Source organism: Tiliqua scincoides, chromosome 4, assembly GCF_035046505.1.
Source record: "Tiliqua scincoides isolate rTilSci1 chromosome 4, rTilSci1.hap2, whole genome shotgun sequence".
Classification (NCBI taxonomy): domain Eukaryota; kingdom Metazoa; phylum Chordata; class Lepidosauria; order Squamata; family Scincidae; genus Tiliqua; species Tiliqua scincoides.
Genome location: NC_089824.1, coordinates 196,894,718 through 196,912,801, shown reverse-complemented (window position 1 = coordinate 196,912,801; position 18,084 = coordinate 196,894,718). Strand labels below are relative to the sequence as shown.

At 44.4% G+C, this 18,084-nt stretch overlaps 1 pseudogene; it reads left to right on the top strand.

Annotated features, from left to right (window-relative positions):
- The first annotated feature begins 1,503 nt into the window (after positions 1 to 1,503).
- Positions 1,504 to 1,621, top strand: LOC136650056 (5S ribosomal RNA; annotated as a pseudogene).
- The last annotated feature ends 16,463 nt before the right edge of the window (positions 1,622 to 18,084 follow it).

Below are 18,084 nucleotides of genomic sequence, written 5' to 3'. Positions count from 1 at the left end.
ATCCCTCTCTACACAAACTCCTTGTTCTTACAGGGTTTTTTTTTTATCCCCACAACAGCAGATTGTCAAAAAAACAATTTCCTTCTTTTTGGGGAACCTGACTCATTGATATCCTTCAACCATTTATTGTCTGTCACATGGATTCCTGCTTTTCTCCTTGCCCCTGTCATGATCACTGCAATTTCAGAAAGGAAAGGATGCTGTAAATTGAAGCTTCTTTTCTCTACAATATTTTCTTCAACCTAATTAGGCACGTGGGGACAAGTTAAAGAATGCCGGCTTCCTCTGCCAATTCAGGAGACTGTGCTGTGGCGTAGAGAGTGCCTATTCAGACCTATTTATTTATTTCAAATATTTACAGCTTGCTTGTCCAGCATTTGTTCAAAATTTCTTACAACAGAGATTATCGTGCCTGGTGTTTTACAAGGCAAAGAGGGCAGGTCCCTTCCCCAAAGGGTTTGCAAATTAAAATCTATATAATTCAATATGGAGGTGATAATAGATGAGGGGAAAATGAAGGTGGGGAAAACGGGGTGAATGTGTGTTTATTTCTGTTACATGCACTTACAGAGCAATCCTAGGCATCCTCAGAAGTAAATCCAATTGTATTCGAAGAAAGTGCCTATAGGATTGTAGCCTTAGGCTTAGTTACAGTAAGGGGATCTAAAACACAATCCTATGCATATCTACGCAGAAGTAACTCTTATTGTGTTAAATGAAACTTACTCCTAGGAAAGTGCGCATAGGATTGTGGCCTTAGTGGGCTTTTCTTCAAAGACCAAATAAGTGTTGGAGTGATTGGTAAGCAGAGTTCAGTGGCAAAGAAAGAAGAAAGCTCCTCTTATAATCAAAACTACTTCCTGTCACTAGATTGCTTGCTATTATGACTGAATGATGCACATTATTTTATTTATTTACAAATTTATGCCTCACTTTATCTCCTTCATGGGCATTCAAAGCGGCTTCCAAATATGGTGCAAATAAAATACAGTACAAATAAAAAATGGTTTTTATTAAACAATTAAATAAAAATAAATACGACTTCTAAGTATAGTACAAGAAAAAATATAAGCATTATAAAAAATTTTAAAATATAAATATTACTCTTAAAAGCCAGTGAGCAACCTAAATATCTCATTAAGAGCAAAGAGCACAAGATCAAACAAATCAAAGATCAAACAAATACTTTATTTTCAGTTTTCAAATACTTATTTGTCTAGCATCTGATTTAGGACCAGAGGTTCTAACAACTTTGAACACATCAGCATAACCTAGTTCATTAATCTCTCTTGGTTTGAGAGTACTAACTACTGAAAAAAAGCAGAAGGCACGTCCATCTCTCTAGAAGTTCAGGAAAAGACAGTCACTGATGATTGACAAGTGGTAACTGCTGCCTCATGAAATGTTCCTGCCCAGGTAATGTTCTGCCACTCCCTTCAGCAATTGCAGCTGATGTTGCCCTTATTTCTAACAATAAGAAATAGAACTAATCATATAAAGTCCCTTACAGCAACTGTTACCCTGCACATGCCTGATTTTGTCTGATCTCAGAAGCTAAGCAGGGTCAGACCTGGTTAGTACTTGGATGGGAGACTGCATGGGAATACTGGCTGCTGTAGGCTTATACCATAGTCTTTTGAGCCTGAAGGTTGCCAACCATATAAAGTCATTCAAAACCAAATGACTGGAAAATGTATCAGCCAGACTGCAAAGTTATTCTAGGGAGAAATCCCAAAGGTCAGGCAAAAATTTTTTACTGAACTTCTGGAATGCAAGCAAAGCCTAAGATCTGTCTAGAACAACGTTCTCCCACAGTGTTCTTCTTTGGGGACACAGCTGCCAAGGCCTTGCTTCTCCTGCAGTTTTCTTACTACGTGAATAAATGGTAAATAGAGAAGAACCTCATTGATGAACAATGGTGATGATCAAGTTGATATAGGGAAAGTCAATCTATAGGACATAAAGTGCCTTGTGGACATATTTTTCAGCCTGATACAGGGTTGGTGAGAGGATACAATGGACTAACCAGGCAATCTATCCTGAACTACTTAAGGCAGGAGCCTTCAGACACCGGCCTTCAGACATCCAGCCCTCTGAAGGATTTTATCTAGCCTGTGAGGTTCCTCAGCCTCAGCTATAAATAGCTCAGAAGACACAGGTATATACTCCACTCAGCCCCTAGAAGTGCTGAATGTAATGCAATGTGATGGAATAATTCCATTCCATTCATCATACCTCTAATGGTTGAATGAGGTATATACCCATGCTTTCCCAATCCTTTCTCAAAATCCACTCATGTGCTGGGATCCAGTATACAGCTAATGGTACAGCTCAGTGGTTCAGAAGGGGGGAAAAAGAGAGAGATAAGGGTGAAAGGTGCAGCCAAACAAACTTTATTGTGGAAATAATTAACAATAATAAGGAAGGGGAATCAAAATATAGCAATGCAGTATGTCTAAATACTCTTAGGGTGCAATCCTAACCCTTTATGTCAGTGCATTCCAGCATTGACATAAGGGCAGTGCTGCTCTGAGGTAAGGGAACAAACATTCCCTTACTTTGAGGAGGCCTCCGTGAGTGACACCCAACTGCAGGATGCAGCACATGTCCCATTGCTGGAAAGCACTGACATAAGGCAGTGGTTCTCACACATTTAGCACCCGCTTTTTAAAAATGAAAATCTGTCAGGACCCCCCAGAAGTGATGTCATAACCAGAAATGACATCATCAAGTAGGAAAATTTTTAACAATCCTAGGCTACAAACCTATCCACACTTACCCAGGAGTAAGTTCCATTGACTATCATTGTTAGAAGAATATAAATGTTATTCCTGTTAAAAGTACAGGCCTGTAACATTTCCCCAAATGCAGTCATATACCATGGGAGCATCAAGTCTAATAAATTAAAAATAAAATATTGAAATGAATGGGGAAACACCTGACATTGGCTCGCGACCCACCTAGTGGGTCCCGACCCACAATTTGAGAAACACTGGAATAAGGGGTTAGGATTCCTCCCTTAGCCATTCATTTGCAGCTAAGACTTAACTGTAACTAGTTACTATAGAACAAAGGAGCCAAAAGAGAGAAAAGGGGAGGAGAAAGAAAGACCTTTGAAGGAAAAAGGAAGCATGTAATGGTGAGAGTGTACAGGGGGAAAAGAAGGGGAGAAGGGAAGTAGGGAAATTGTGTGGGTTTACCAGAGAGACCTGGGTATAGATGAAAGGGGAGAGGAGGACAACCAGAGGGCTGAGAATGAAAGAGATGGGAGAATGGGTCCTGTGGTTCAGGCCACAGCAAAAGACTGTTGCTGAGTTGATTCAAGGGCTGCAGGCAAGGAATGAACCCCTTGGCAGGCTGTGAAATAACTTTATTCTAGTGCCACTTATTCCTACTTTAAAACTATTTTTCATTTACAGATCATTTCATCTCACATGAAATGGAGGGGCTTGCAGTAGTTTAAACTAGCAGTCTCCAAACTGCAGACTACTGCATGCTGTAAAAGATATCCCTGGCTCAAACAGTGCTTATCATTCCACTGGGGAGCCTCCGTTTCCCCACACCAATCTCCCCCAAACTGTGCCCCAGCCAGCTGCATCTGCCCAGAAATCCGAATGCAGTGGCTGCTAGGGCAACAGAACCCAGAAACTGAGGGCTGGAGCGCAGTTTGAGGGAGATCGGTGGCAGGAAAAGAAGCTTCCCCCATGGAATAGTAAGTGCTGTTCACATGGGGAAGGGGTTAGACAGGGTAAGAACATAAGAACAGCCCCACTGGATCAGGCCATAGACCCATCTAGTCCAGCTTCCTGTATCTCACAGCAGCCCACCAAATGCCCCAGGGAGCACACAAGACAACAAGAGACCTGCATCCTGGTGCCCTCCCTTGCATCTGGCATTCTGACATAGCCCATTTCTAAAATCAGGAGGTTGCACATGCACATCATGGCTTGTACCCCTTAATGGATTTTTCATCCAGAAACTTGTCCAATCCCCTTTTAAAGCCGTTCAGGCCAGACGCCATCACCACATCCTGTGGCAAGGAGATCCTGCCCATGGCCCGGAGCCTAGAGAGCCCTGGTTTAAACTAAAATGGGAAAAAAAAATTAGGAAAGATGATGCCATAGATACCTTGTTGCCTCTGGAGGTTGGGAGTCTCCACAGGCAAAGGAATGGTATGCGCAAAGCCGCCGCCACCCCATCCTGGGGACAACTGAGCAGAGCCTGTGGCAGTCATGCACCCCCCTCACGTAGCCCCCCAGGGCATGTGCCCCTCAGACTCCACCCACGTTATGCCTTTGAGCCCAGTACATACCCTTGACATCAATGTAAATTTTTAAAAAATTCACCATGTGTGGCATCGGGCACAATCCTAACCAGGTCTACTCAGAAGTAAGTCCTATTTTGTTCAATGGGACTTACTCTCAGGAAAGTGTGGTTAGGATTGCAGCCATAAGGAGAGATTTCTTTCCTTCTTAGGAAGAGATTTCTTTCTATTTTCCAGAGATTTCCTACCTGGGAAGAAGCCTGGTTCCTCACACAAACATTAGGAGACAAGATTAAGGTGACTCATGATAGTGGCCATAATTTAGTACCACAGAACACAATAAGGCTTGAAGTGATTATTTATAAATGGCAAGCATGGGAAAATTACAGATGGGAAGACATGGACCTACCCATTTGCCTCACAGAGTGTGAAAGAAGACATTGCTGGAAAATGCCAGAGAAATAGGTCTTGATCGGCCTGGTTAGGAAGGAGAGGGGAGGTCCTATGACCTGGCTGATCCCCTCTCTTTGATCCAATTACATGCAATTATATTGGCTTGTAAAAACTCTGCCCCCAGAGACAGAAGGCACAAAAGGGCTTTGGAATATACTGCTCTGCATCTATATAAAAGTAAGTGCTTTCGCTCTCTTGCTGGTAATGTGCAGCCACCGAGGTCAATACAAGGCTCTGAATCAGAGAGATCTGAATATCTCCATTCTGATGATGACATGAGCTTTATTTCATAACCTTGCAGAAGGCAAAGTTTCCTTTACTACTACTGACGTCTCAGCGATGCAGTTGCTTTAAGTCAAGTTAATTGCTATACTTTGAAGAGTCATTTTGTTAATTTGTTTGCTAGAGCTTTTTTAGAACAACATACAGTAGTTGTCACCCTGTTATCCAAGCAGTGGTGTAGCTAATGAGTGTGTAGCCCAGTGCCAAGTTCAAAATGTTGCCCCGGAAGTGATGTCAGAACTGGAAGTGACATCATGCCCAGGCTTTTTAAAAAGTTAAAATTGGGAGGAACCCACCTCCTCCACCCAGCAGCTCACAACCCACTTCCTCTGCTGCTTCCCCCCAGTCAGTGGCATAGCTAAGGCATATATCTGCTACCTGGGGTCAAAAAAGATTTTGTAGTCCCCCCTGAATGACAAAACCAAATTTAATTAAGTAAATAAATAAAAAGTTATTGGTTCCATGCTGTTTCATAATAACATCTCATTGACAGTCAGAACAATCAGTCTCATAGGTCAGTTTGGAGTTAAACAAATCCACTTTTTGTTCCACAAGGCAGTTGTGTTTTCATTTTCTGGTTAATTGGCCATAGCTTTTGATAGAATACAGATATTCCAGTGCAGTTTGTTTCATTGCATTCTGCATTAAATTACCTTTCCAATGATATATAACACAATGGTATTATTCAGACATACCAAGATTTTTACAATTTTGGTCACTAGTATCAAGCTCAGCTTGTTGGCCCCCTAAAGCTTTATGCCCAGTGCAACTGCTACCCCCTGCACCCCCTTAGCTACGCCACTGTATCTGAGGGTAATAGGTTCCAAGACCTACCACAGATGCTTAAAACCGTGGATAATAGCTAACCTTATATACATCATTATTTACATACATATCTATGATCTATATCAGGGGTGCTCAAACTTTCAACTTTAGGGATGCTGGACCTTTAACAAGTGTATAGAAGAGAGAATTTCAGCAGGTGTAGCTTGTCATCTGTGGGATGACAAGTTGCACCTGCTGCAATTCTCTCTTCTATACACTTGTTAAAGGTCCAGCATCCCTAAAGTTGAAAGTCTGAGCACCCCTGATCTATATCTATTTTCACAACACCACTGCAATAACACTGCAACAAATGCAGACAGCAAGAATGCTAGAGGCTAACTGGACACAAGTAAAGCAGGCCAGTGTGGGTACAGAGGATAAACAGAGATGAGTCATGAGAGTGACAGGGACGGGGGGTTGGGTCACCATGGTACTCAGAATGGCACGCTATTTGAAATTGTGAAAAACTGAAACCAATGGGTGAGAGTGAGTGAGTGACCTAGCTTCAAATCCCTTAAAGAGCTCAGTTGACTTAGTGCCAACCACATCCCTCAACCTAACGTACTTGGCAGGACAGAGATATTTTTCCTGTTAAACAGTAGGGTCAAACTAGGTGTGATGTTCAGTCCCTTGTTGGTATCATCTTCTCTGTTTGAAAATAGCCACTGTGCAAGGTTACAATCCAGACTGGAACCACAGTATGGAAGTTGGGGTGTTGTAAGCCTGTACTGCTGTTTTCCCCCTAAACCAACCTTATAGGTGATGAGAAAAATTTTTTATGAGAAAATGGTTAAATACCCATGGAAACCAGTGCTGGTCCCAAAAGGGCTGGTGGAGATTTTAGGGAGGACAGCACTTTCAGGGCGGCTGACCCCCCATGTCCCACACTGTTCCCTGCTTCCCCCCCCCCCACTTCCATTTGCTCGTTCTTACCTGTTACGTGAAAATCCCCTTTTTCCTTAGTTGTGATTTTAAATCTGGTTGCAGGCCAAACTTCTCACAGGCCAAAACTTCCAAAAACTCTGGTCAAGCTACACGCTCATGGATTACACAACCTCCACTTCCATGTGGTCACTGTATTCATTGTATTGTTTTAACCCAATCACTGTTTATGCAAAAGTGTCTCCTAATCCAATCACTGTTTATGCAAACGCATTAAACTTCTCACACAGGCCAAATTCAGGTCAAGTCACAAGCTACACAACCTCTACCTCTCTAGGAAGAAGTCTGACATTTAAACAATGATTTACTGTGTCTCCTACATTACTGTATTCATTGTATTGTTTTAACTCAATCACTGCTTAAGTACTCTATGCAAATTTGAACTGCTTTCCTGGGTTTCCTGCTTTCCCTGCTGGGATGACCTTTTCATTCCAGGAGTAAAAAAGTGGGCGAGATGCAGGGCAGTGCCTCAGAGGCTGAACCCAGCCAGCCAAAGTGCTTTTGACGGACCTGTAAATACCCTCTACCTCCACACGGTAGTTTTGATCCAGACCGAACCCTTTAACACTATTTGGAAGTGAAAATAAGCCCTACACTAGGCCTGTGGTTATCAACGTTTTTCTTTTCATGGCACACTGACCTCTACGGTCTTCATCTCTTGTGATATCACTTGTGACTTCCAGGAGACTTGTCTGGGTTCTGCATCTCTGGTTCTAGGGCAGGGATTTTGGCAGGAGGGCCACATCGTCTCTCTGACACTGTGTCAGGGGCCGGGGGAAAAAAGAATTAGTTTACATCTAAAATTTGAATAAATTTACATAAATTTACATAAAAATATATTAGAGATGGAACATGTAAATGAATGAAGGTTTTGCAATAGCTCAAAGCCTATAAAAGGCCTTGCACAAAGCAAGGCTGGCCTTTCCTTTGGTGCCGCTACTGCATCACAGACATGAAACAGCGAGCAGTGGAGGGACCCCTCATTCCACAGCTCAAGTGAGAGGGCAAACAGTCACCCTCACACTGAGAGCAGTTGTATTGGGCCAGCATGGGCTCCAGCAAGTCTCCGGAGGGCCAGAGACTCACTGAAGACTGGGGGCTCCCCGCGGGCTGGATTGGGAGTCCCTGAGGGCTGCAAGTGGCCCCTGGGCTGGGGTTTGGGCATCTTTGTTCTAGGGCAACCGTCTGTAGTAGCAGATTGTCTGTCCCTCTTCCTCTGCCGGCAGAAGAAGTCACATAAAGTTGGAAATGATGTCCCATTAGCACACCAGTGACCTGTGCAGACAGGATTGCATTATATTTTGGGCTAGTGCGTGGCCTTTGGCTCTCTCCAACTTTACCTGGTTTTATTCTCCACCTGCACTGCAATTCTTCTGTGCCCTGTCTTTGGACCGCAGCTCTGTAGTTGTACTGCGGTGCTAAGAGCTATGATTTAACATATATGGGCTCTTTTATTCATCTAACAAGTTTATTCCTTTGTCAGGTACTGCATCGTTTCAAAGGATTTTACCGAGGTGGGCGCCCAGGGAATTTATTGCTGTAACAGGTTTATTCTTGCAACCTTTATTCATTTATGTAGACTCCCCTCCATTTGGCATCTTGGCACATAAACCGGCAAAAGGCCAGCGACCGCAAGCCCACAGTGCCCCCTTGTGGTTCAAAGCAGCACCTGACAGCCTGAACATTAATCATAGCAGCAGGAGTGTAAAATTCAATTTTACCTCTCCATTCATTCTGAGATGAGTTGAAGGCCGGCCTTGTACATATAAACCGCACTTTACTTCATCAGAGCCCCGGTAACAAATGGCGTGTCTTCTTCAGGGAGTTTAACCATCAAAAAACAGCACACCATTTAATTCCCCTCGTGCCTAGGGTCAGAGCAGGAGCTCTTGGCATCAGCAAATGCTTCAGCCCTCAGCTGCGCCGTAAACTATGTTTTAGAGATTGTTCCTCAATATGAAATGATCAGTCCATTTATCTGCTAAAAGAGCCCATCTCTTTGTTCAGCCTCCCAATATTTTTTTCCACTGACCCGATCTGGACAATAAACCAGAGCTGTCTGACGATATTCACTGTTCAATTTGTTACTTGAGTGCCTCCAAGAACCAGCTGTCTCTGTCAGCAACCTGCCTTCCAATTTTCTCCATCGTCCAGCTTGTCCAGTTCCTACTTGGCAAGACCAAGAGGGACAGGAGCCAGTCCAACAATGGTAAGACGGCACGTATAGCAATCCTGCGAGAGTTCAGCATTTCAACCCAACCAAGACACACTAACCATGAGAAGAAAAGCCAGCATCACAGAAGTTAGGAACATAGGAAGCTGCCCTATACTGAGTCAAATCTAGGTTAGTCTAGCTCAGTACTGTCAGCAGTAATTGACAGTAGTCTCAGCCCAGTTTCAGTCTCAGACTCAGTCTCAGTCCCCTGGTGCCAGGGATTCAACATGGCATCTTCTGCATGCACGTCACATGCTCTACTCTTGAGCTATGGTTCCACCCCAAGTTGCTCAGTGCAGCCATTTCAATTGTCATTCAAAAGAAATGTGTGTTGACCAACAGTGCAAGCTGTTTTGTATTGTGATGCAGTACAATGGATCAAGATACCAGAACATGTTGGGGGGCAGATATGTTCTTCAGGAACATGTAATGTGGAACAGGGGCAGGCAGAAAAGGCTGTTCTGGTGCCGGCACAAAAGTGCCAACACAGACTTCTGTAACACAGATGTCCAAAATTGTGGAGCCAGCCAGCATATTGAGTAATTTGCCATAGGTTTGTAATGGTTTCTGACATCTGAGAGTCTGAGAATAAGAAATGAAACTTGGTTGCAACCTCTTACCTTAGGAAGGGCAGGGGGATGAATTTGATGGTCCATCCGAGAAGCTGATGTATCCTGAAGATTTCCGAAGGGCTCTGGGACACTTTCCTACTGCTAAGGCCAGTGATTTATCCAAAGCCCTGCTTGACCTTTGGAACGAAGAAATGACTGGGGCAGTGAATCAGATCACTCCTGAGTTACAATTCTGCTTTGTTATAGGGCCAAGGTCACTTTCTGGTTTTCCAAGCAGCTTCAAGCATTGAAGCAGCTTGACAGATGCTTCAGGTCTCCAAAAAGAGATTAACTGGAATCTCCAAATAAAATCTTTTCTTGAATCTTTCCCAAAAGAAAACCCCTATTTTGGATTTTTCCACTTCGTGGAGTCAGTGGAAATCAGTTACAGGGATTTGTTTGGGGAAAAGTCTCAGGGTTGCTCTTGAGCCTCTACTAAACAGCTGAAGAACAGACTGAGTTCACTCATGACCCACACACCAGTCACAGAAAGGAAAGTGAGAAACACTTAGCCTACCACTGTGATCATGCATGAGAAGATGAGGAAAGATGGGAGTTTGTGGATCTTTGATGAAGTTACACTACAAACAAGGTCGCCAACTGCCTACAAACAAGGTCACCAATCCGGTACTGATCCAAGGCTTGAGAGTGTAGCATTGCAGGGGCTATGTCGGTAAGAAAGACAAGCAAAACTCCCCATGTGAAAGCAGGGTCTTGCAGACTGAAAAGGGCTATAAAGCAAGCTCTGGCATGCAATTTCAGCAGTAGCTTACGGCTACAATTCTAACCTCACTTTCCTGGGAGTAAGTCCCATTGAACACAATAGGACTTACTTCTGAGTAGACCTGCTTAGGATTGTGCCCTTAATGACTCATTAATAACGACGCTGGGCAAGGGAGCTACACAGCTTTCCTGGAAAGGAGGCGGCAAGTTGAGAGGTGGCCCACAAAGGTTAGCTGGCCAGTCTACGCTGGCTCAGTGGCTTTGCACTCTGGGAGAGGAGGAGGAAATATGGAAAGGGGGCGAGGGGCATTACTAACATATTAGTCCTTAGATGATAGCTGGAACTGAGGTGCCTTATCACAGCACCAGCAGCTTACAATCCAGACAGCAAAGCAGGATAACAAATGATGGCATCAAGAAGAGATGAGGCTCTAGTGCTCAGAGTTTTTGAAGACTTTTCCCCCATAGAATCCTATGAGATCCTAAGTGGGGTGAACAAATCAGCGGATCCTCCTTTGCTAGTTGAGAACCCCTGCTGAGCTCTATCTTTATCTTTCACACCCAGTTGAGAGTTCCGTGACTAGTTTGGAGATCCATTGACTCATTAATGTGCCTCTTGGATTGAATTCCAGTTATGGGGTTGGTGAGGACCATTGGAGTCAAGTATCTTTCTTTTGCTTCATTGAACTTTTTTCCCCCCAAGTTTAGAACTCTCAGGAGCCAGTGAGCTCCATGTGAATCTGAAGCGGTGAAAACTCCATTTGAATGTAAGGAGGAAAAGTCTCCAAACCTAATTCCATTGCATCAATGGCGGGATGTGTATGTGGGTGATCACCAGGTTACAATTTTTAAAATGTGGCCTTCCTTGCCTGTGAATCTGAGGGCTCTTGCCAACAGTCCAGCCAATAGCCAGGTTACTGGTCTGGCACTCAGTGCCAAGTACATGTGTGTAGATGCATGTCTCCTGCACCCTTTGATATAAAGGAAAATAAAATATTGATCATGTCATACTCTCTAGGCAGCTGGTCTCCTCTCTCCATTGTCTCCTCTCACCCATTAAAGGGTGGCAAGAGGATGGCGTGCAGCAGTAGTGATAACACTTGCGCATAACACTGGCGCAGTCTGGTTCCATTCTGGTTCAAGTGAAGCCCGTCCCTCTTGTACAGGCCCCGCTTGCCCCAAAACGTTCTCCAGTGCCTAACGAATCTAAACCCCTCCTCCCTACACCATGGTCTCATCCACGCATTGAGACCCCCTGATCTCCACCTGCCTTGCTGGCCCTGCGCGTGGAACAGGTAGCACTTCCAAGAATGCTACTTTTGAGGTCCTGGCCTTCAGTTTCCAACCTAATAGCCTAAATTTAGCCTCCAGGACCTCCCAGCTACACTTGCCCACGTTGTTGGTGCCAACATATACCACAACCGCTACCTCCTCCCCAGCACTATCTACCAGACTGTCTAGACGAGAAGTGATGTCCGCAACCTTCGCACCAGGAAGGCAAGTCACCATGTGGTCCTCACATCTGTCGCAAACCCCCTTCTCTATGTTTCTAATAATCGAATCCCCCACTACAAGAAGCCCCTACAAGAAGATTTTTTTTTCTGTAAACCGCTTTGGGAACTTTTTGTTTAAAAGCGGTATATAAATACTGTTGTTATTATTATTATGTTGCACTTGATGCAAAACAGTGGATAGCCCCCACCCTGCTACTGGCTGTCTGACTGCATAGTTTGTTTTTTTTGTTTGTTTCTTTAGGGGTACTTAAAAACCCTTCACTGGTTTGCTGCCCTCTTCTCAAGGGAAGAGAAGGGCAGTGTCTGGGGCCCTGGCTTCATCGCCCTGCTGCTGAACTAGCACAGAGGCTAAACTCGCTGTGCCTTACCTGGCACTTTGTTCCTGAGGCACTGGGTTTCCCAGAGGCCATGCGCGCTTCTGCAGAGAGGCTCACGTGGTGGCAGGCACTAGCTTTATACCCCTAGCTAACTCCTCCTCCCTCCCTCCTTGCTGATTGAAAGGGGGCTGGTCTTCCCAGTTGAGATTACAAAAGATCAGGAAGACAAAAGGCTGCTGATGGGCTTAATCTACTCTGCAAACTCCTGAATGAGGTGCTTGGATTTGCCTAATGGAGCTCTTATCAACTCCTAAAGGTCAATTGCTATGACCTAAAGGACAATAACTATGCTAAATTGCCCTGACTGGCTGGGAATGGGCCCTTCCTAGTTTCTTGCCCTCCTATTTCAGTTCTCTTAGGCTGGACTGTTTTTTAACCTCAAGCTGCTTTTTATCTGAGTTTAAACTGCACTGGTTTAAGAGTTTTTTGAGCTTGGCAGAATTTACACACTAAGATTTAAATCCTGTTTTGCCCTGTTTATAAAATAGACACCAAGCGTGCTTTCTTCCCCTATTACCCTCTTCATTGTTTAGTTTGGGCTCTAGCTCCCTATCTAAATTATACCTCCTACTTTTATTGAGCATGCACCTTTATTTAAATTATTTATTTATTTGTGTTTGTTTATTGTTCTCAGCTAGATCCTGTGTCCCAATTTACTGAACCTTTAGATTATGTTCTAACTCGGATTAAATTTAACTAGGGTTAAGTATAGGGTTAATTTAAACAAAGTAGAAAAACATGCTTTCTACTTTATCCTCCTATATTTTGTTTACTTTTCCAAGTGTATGAACCTTGGGCCCTTACTCATGAGTAGGACTCTACTCCTGCTCCGAGTAGACCTATGTACACACTTACGTATTTATTTTTATTGCCCTCACCTAGCTCCTGTGCCCCAACTTGCTGGACCTTAGACTCCCTCCCTCTGGTTAGATTAGGTGCTAGCTTAGGTAAAGCTAAGCTAAAGGTAAAGCTAAATTTCAATGTTGATTTAAGGTTAGAAGACAAAGACTTAGAAAGACAAAGAGTTAGAAAGAGTACACTTACCTTCTCCTCGTCCTCCTCCTCTCCTCTTCACAACTCAAGAGTCCTCCTTCTCCAAAACTCAGAGGTCCACTTGCCTTCTCCTTATACAGAGGCTAAACTCGCTGTGCCTTACCTGGCACTTTGTTCCCAGGGCACTTGGTTTCCCAGAGGCCACATGCGCTTCTGCTGGCACATAACATTAAAAAGGTGGCAGAGCAGCTTTTAAACTGATCCCTGGGGGAAGGCCAACAGGAGCCGAGGGGCTTCCGGTTTGGGACTCCTCATCCCTAAGGGACGAGGATGGGGAGGTTAGAGAACAACAAGACAAAGACAAAGTAGAAGAAGAAATTGGGAACGGTAGCATGATGGGATGTGATAGATGGTTTGGCACAATGAGAGGATGTGGGGACAAAGGAGGGAATAAGCAGCCCATCCTGGGGCATTCCATGTACAAATGCTTTTATGCAAATGCCCGAAGTCTCCGAGCAAAGATGGGAGACCTGGAATGTCTGGTGGCTAAGGAAAACATTGACATAGTGGGCATAACGGAAACCTGGTGGCATCCAGAGAATCAGTGGGATACCGCGATCCCGGGCTATAAACTCTACAGGGGGGACAGGGAGGGGCGTGTTGGAGGTGGGGTGGCCATTTATGTTAAGGAAGGGATAGAATCCAGCAAAGCAGAGATTGAAGGCGGGTCCGACTCCACCATAGAATCTCTGTGGGTTAAATTACCAGGCCTGAGGAGCGATGTAATACTGGGCGCGTACTATTGTCCTCCAGACCAAAAACCAGAAGGGGACCTTGAAATGAGGAAACAGATCAGGGAGGTGACAAGGAGGGTCAGGTTGTAATCATGGGCGACTTCAATTATCCTCATATAGACTGGGTCAATTTGTGTACTGGTCACGAAATGGAGGCCAGATTTCTTGACATGTTAAATAACTGTACCTTAGAGCAGCTAGTCATGCAGCCCACCAGAGGACAGGTGCCTCTGGATTTAATATTTTGCGGTACTCATGACCTGGTTAGAGATGTCAATGTTACTGAGCCGTTGGGGAACAGTGATCATGCTGCGATCCGTTTCGACATGCACGTCAGGGGAAGAATACCGGGCAAATCTCTCACAAAAACCCTTGACTTCTGACAGGCGGACTTCCCTCAAGTGAGGAGGTTGGTTAGGATATTGAAAGGGAAGGTAAAAAGAGTCCAATCTCTCCAGAATGCATTGAGGCTGCTTAAAACAACACTAATAGAGGCCCAGCAGAAACGTATACCGCAAAGGAAGAAGGGCTCAACTAAGTCCAGGAGGGTGCCCTCAAGGCTAACCAGCCAAGTTAGAGAGGCCGTAAAGGGCAAGGAAGCTTCCTTCCGTAAATGAAAGTCTTGCCCTAATGAGGAGAATAAAAAGGAACATAAACTGTGGCAAAAGAAATGTAAGAAGTTGATACGGGAGGCCAAGAGACTATGAGGAACGCATGGCCAACAACATTAAGGGGAATAATAAAAGCTTCTTCAAATATGTTAGAAGCAGGAAACCCATCAGAGAAGCGGTTGGCCCCCTGGATGGTGAGGGAGGGAAAGGGGAGATAAAAGGAGACTTAGAGATGGCAGAGAAATTAAATGAGTTCTTTGTATCTGTCTTCACGGCAGAAGACCTCGGGCAGATACCGCTGTCTGAACGGCCCCTCCTGACCAAGGAATTAAGTCAGATAGATGTTAGAAGATGTTTCAGACCTCATTGATAAAATAAAGATCAATAAGTCACCAGATGGCATCCACCCAAGAGTTATTAAGGAATTGAAAAATGAAGTTGCTGATCTCGACTAAAATATGCAACTTGTCCCTCAAAATGGCCAAAGTGCCAGAGGATTGGAGGATAGCAAATGTCACACTGATCTTTAAAAAGGGAAGGAGGGGGGACCCGGGAAACTACTGGCTGGTCAGCCTAACATCTATACCGGGTAAGATGGTGGAATGCCTCATCAAGATAGCATCTCAAAACACATAGACTAACAGGCCTTGCTGAGAGAGAATCAGCATGGCTTCTGTAAGGGTAAGTCTTGCCTCACAAACCTTATATAATTCTTTGAAAAGGTCAACAGGCATGTGGATGCGGGAGAACCCATGAACATTATATATCTGGACTTTCAGAAGGCGTTTGACACGGTCCCTCACCAAAGGCTACTGAAAAAACTCCACAGTCAGGGAATTAGAGGGCAGGTCCTCTCCTGGATTGAGACCTGGTTGAAGACCAGGAAACAGAGAGTGGGTGTCAATGGGCAATTTTCACAATGGAGAGAGGTTGAAAAGCGGTGTGCCCCAAGTATCTGTCCTGGGACCAGTGCTTTTCAACCTCTTCATAAATTACCTGGAGACAGGGTTGAGCAGTGAGATGGCTAAGTTTGCAGATGACAACAAACTTTTCCGAGTGGTGAAGACCAGAAGTGATTGTGAGGCGCTCCAGAAGGATCTTTCCAGACTGGCAGAATGAGCAGCAAAATGGCAGATGCATTTCAGTGTCAGTAAGCGTAAGGTCATGCACATTAGGGCAAAAAATCAAGACTTCACATATAGGCTGATGGGTTCTGAGCTGTCTGTGACAGATCAGGAGAGAGATCTTGGGGTGGTGGTGGACAGGTCGATGAAAGTGTTGACCCAATGTGCGGTGGCAGTGAAGAAGGCCAATTCTATGCTTGGGATCATTAGGAAGGGTATTGAGAACAAAACGGCTAATATTATAATGCCATTGTACAAATCTATGGTAAGGCCACACCTGGAGTATTGTGTCCAGTTCTGATCGCCACATCTCAAAAAAGATAATAGTGGAAATGGAAAAGGTGCAAAAGAGAGCAACTACGATGATTACTGGGCTGGGGCACCTTCCTTATGAGGAAAGGCTACGGCGTTTGGACCTCTCCAGTCTAGAAAAGAGACGCCTGAGGAGGGACATGATTGAGACATACAAAATTATGCATGGGAAGGATAAAGCGGATAGAGAGATGCTCTTTACACTCTCACATAACACGAGAACCAGGGGACATCCACTAAAATTGAGTGTTGGGAGAGTTAGGACAGACAAAAGAAAATGCTTTAGTTACAGAGTTGCAGAGTCCAAGAGTTAATGCTGAGCTAGCCAACTATTTTAAATCACATTACAGTACTATACTTGGAATAAATTATTTTCTAGCACTGCAGGTTACAAGTAGCTTCCTCCCCCCCAGCAATTCTTTTTCACACCTCAAAAAGAGTTAAATGATCAATAGGTGTAGCTGCCACCAGAAATTGACAATGCTTCTAGACTTAAAAAAAGCCCACTGTCCCATTTCTCCAGCTCTTGCATTGTGCTATTCAGTTCTGAAATACACCTTCTCCCTCATTCAAACAGACCCCTTTTCCTGGGATCAGCAAAGAGCTCTTCGTGCTATTCAGAAGAAATGGATAGTAACAGTACCTGTCAGCTCCAGTTTTATACCACTCCAGCCTATATTACCATTTCTGAATCGTTGCAACCAGCAGTGCTCTATAGGAAATGCTAACCACGGTCACTTATGGCGTCATGAAAGAAGCGCCCACCTCCTGGCTTGAGTCTTATTGTCTGGCTAGAAGCCTTCCTATAAAACACTGAGTGGTTTCGAGGCTTTATAAAACGAAGGTGCTGATGCCACATTTCCAATTCATTCGGTTAAAGCTGCAGCTGCTTTTGGCACCAGTTTCATAATCCATTTCATTTGCTCTTCTTCATAAGCCATTGCCAAGCTGTTCTGGGAACTCTGGCCTTTAATCTTTGACACTACAGTACCCTTTAAAGACCACACGTGTTCACAGATAACCATCTGCATCAAGCATTTCACAAAGTATGGAACCTGATCTATGTTCATAAAAGTAAATAAGGTATGGGAACCAGAGGCAACAACGTGTAAAATGGGGAACATGGGCTGCCTCCCAGGAAAGCAGCAATTGCCTTTCCCCTACCCCACAGGAAACCCATATAATGCCTTCAATCAGATAGTTGTCACCTAGACATCAGTCACAGTCATCCCTCATCTTAGGCAAGGGTTATGTTTCAAAATCAGCACGTAAAGCTAGAATTATACTCAAAATTACCTTGAAAATCCCTTACATTCAAAAAATATGAACTGTCTCTTTAAAAATTATCAGAGGCAGGCAGGAAAAGGGTGACCAGATCCAATGGAAGACAGGATGCCGATACTTTTAACCATTTTATAAGACGGAAATGGGGCAGGTGCAGTTTTTTAAAGCCTTCCATGCTGAGCTGCACCTGCCTAAATTCCATCTTCTATACAATGGTTAAAGGAAAAGGCACCCTGTCCTCCATTGGATCTGGTCACCCTGGGTGGGAACTGTGACCAAATGAGGGAGCAATTGCTTCATTCTCCAATCTCATGAATGTTCAAGTTGAGCCAACTTACCAGTGGATTTTATATCCGCAGATCTTGCTCAAAGCAGGTCACCTCCGGAGGCTCTTCTAAGGCCCATAGAAGCCGCACATGGCTTTTACAGGACTCAGAATAGTCTCTGGAGGTTCTAGAAGTGCACTTCTGGTTTTCAGTTGAAAACCGGAAATGCATTTCTAGGACCTCTGGAGGCCATTTCATGGCCTCTATGGGTCTTAGAATGACTCCAGATGTGACCGGAGAAATGCCACAGTCACCTTTGGTGCTCAGGAGGGTTCCAACAACCACAGATTTTGTTATCCATGGTTTTTGGTATCTGCAGGGTGTCCATGAACATAGGCCTACAGAGGTCACAGGCCTGAGACAACCCAAAAGCAGACTCCACAGCTCCCAGAAATGCTTTGCAATGCAACATTGACCACTGGGTTAAAACCTAC